The sequence below is a fragment of the Anopheles arabiensis genome (genome assembly GCF_016920715.1).
Source record: "Anopheles arabiensis isolate DONGOLA chromosome X unlocalized genomic scaffold, AaraD3 X_pericentromeric_contig0001, whole genome shotgun sequence".
Lineage (NCBI taxonomy): Eukaryota > Metazoa > Arthropoda > Insecta > Diptera > Culicidae > Anopheles > Anopheles arabiensis.
In genome coordinates this window covers 440,001-442,500 of record NW_024412079.1, presented here as the reverse complement: position 1 = coordinate 442,500, position 2,500 = coordinate 440,001, and positions in this window count along the sequence as shown.

Genomic DNA, 2,500 nt, shown 5'->3' with positions numbered 1-2,500 from the left:
AGGAACACCAGATCATGCACCACTACCCATAATAGCTCATCGAGCTTAGCGTGAATCCTTCGGGTTTCCCTAAGAAGTTCGATTGGTCTTGCAGAGTTTAAAGACAACGAAGCTTAGTTTCAAGCAATGGTTAATATACGCGTATTCAAAACCCTTAGCTGTTACAACTTTTTACTAGAAACCATCACGACGAAGTCTTTGGGTCCGTAGACCCGTGATGTACTGCTCAGGGAACGTTTTGATAGGGTGGAAGCTCAAAATCATAGGTTAAAATCATCGGCAGAGCCCACCAGACACCACTTTTGCTTCATTAGTTCGGACTATAGGCATACGACGATTTTTATCGCGGAGGGACGTATGACCCAAACGGGGGCTTAATGACCCACTGCCACTGCAAACCATGCTCCTACGACTAAATAGAGGTAAAAACTACGATTTGGTGCAATCTTCATGTTTGACCTCGTAGCAAGGTACCCTCCCTATAGTAGGCAATGAACAAATGATCATAATCCCAGGAGGGCAAAAATGGGAACCCGAAAGGAAAGCGCTGTTGGCGCGCCTAAGCTACTGGCCCGTAGAGTAAAAATGGTACCCCAACAAAGTTGTCGATTGACATTCTGATTGCACTTTTCATCATCTAGGGTGCGTTCCTTACACGTTTTGAGGTGTTTTAGCGAAAACATGTTTTGAGCCACACGAGCTCTCCGGCCCGTTCGGTGCACATTTTTGAAAAAAGCTAGGAGCTGCCCCTAGGTTCGGGGTGTCACAAAATATTGAAAAGTGGTCAAAAACCGCTATCCAGAATCGGATGTAGAATCATTAGACGAACTTAAAATTGTTCTACGACCAATGTCTGCGACGTTTAGTATTCAAGATATGGCCCGCCCTAGGTCTGACCTGGCATTTTCGTGAAAATTTAAAGCATGGCCATAGGGACGGGTAAAATAGCTATTTTGAAGCAAAAACCCGTCTGACTTTAAATGGCCATAACTTTTGAAAAACAAGAGCTAGGGTGCGTTCCTTACACGTTTTGAGGTGTTTTAGCGAAAAACATGTTTTGAGCCACACGAGCTCTCCGGCCCGTTCGGTGCACATTTTTGAAAAAAGCTAGGAGCTGCCCCTAGGTTCGGGGTGTCACAAAATATTGAAAAGTGGTCAAAAACCGCTATCCAGAATCGGATGTAGAATCATTAGACGAACTTAAAATTGTTCTACAACCCCCAGTCCGACGCCTCGTATTCGAGATATAGCACTTTGTAGGTCTGACCGAGCAATTTTGTACTGAAATGTATGGCGGACATGTTATTCATTAAACAACATTAACTTGCATCGTGCCCTACTTCATCGGCACAGCTACTATCGACTATCTATTGTTGAAATGGATTGAGTTTGACCATTTTAGCTCTTTTCTTATGCCGTGCACCAACAGTGTGTACCGATCAGGGAAAGTACACTACTTACGCGTTCATGGATGTATATGTTGGTACAAGTTGCCGGTCGGAATAGCAGTGCACCAAAACTGTGTACCGATCAGGAAAGTACAAGACGGAGGGCGCAGCCCGAGCGTACGCGTTCATAGATGTCCATGTTGGTACAACCTACATGTACGTACCTTGTTTTTGTATCAAAAGTTCCAATAAAGTGTTTGTATGCTTAAAATGCTTATCTCAACCGGTCACCTTTTGGCCTGCCCTTTTATAGACAGAAACCTAGAACGATACTCGCGATGTTTGTGTTTTCCATTCGCCCGGGACGACGAAATGAGCTCTGTGCACATCGTGCAGAAAACTGTCTCCTCCTCGTATGTTTTTGTCCCTCCACGCATATAATCACCCACATTTGTGTTCAACACGGACGGCGCAGCCCGAGCGAACGCGTTAATGTTTATGTTTGTGCACACTAAAGTTACAATCCTAGGATTTGGTTATTGCGTCGCAGTGCCCGACCGTCGCGGACACCATTCTTGGACAAAAGTCCAAGTACGTAGAGTACATTCCCTAGGTATGTGCCCGTTCGTGACTTTCGTTGCGTGCTTACAGACACGCTTGGGTATGTTTACCATACAAGGTTTACTAGGAAAACCTGGGAAGGACGCTTGCCCTCCCGTCGCGGACACCATTCTTGGAAAGAAGTCCTGGTACTTAGCGTTCTTTAATGTACTTGATCAGTTTGTATTGCAATTGCTTTGTGCCATTGACTTTTGCTAATGCTCACTAAGGGGTGTTCGTTTGCGATGTGTATGATAAGCAACTGTCTATTCTTACCAGCAGTTAATCAACACTTTTCACCCAAATCATAGGAACGTAGAGTACTTTCCCTGATCGGTACACAATTTTGGTGCACCTCTAACTTCGCCAGCACTTTATCGTTACGTTTTGTGCACAACCTTGGGACATGGTGTAAGTTTCATCATTGTTATGTTTGATTCGGTTTATTATGATTGAAAAATACGCTACGTCCAAGAAATCTGAACTCGAATACTTTTGCCACGTTGCGCAAA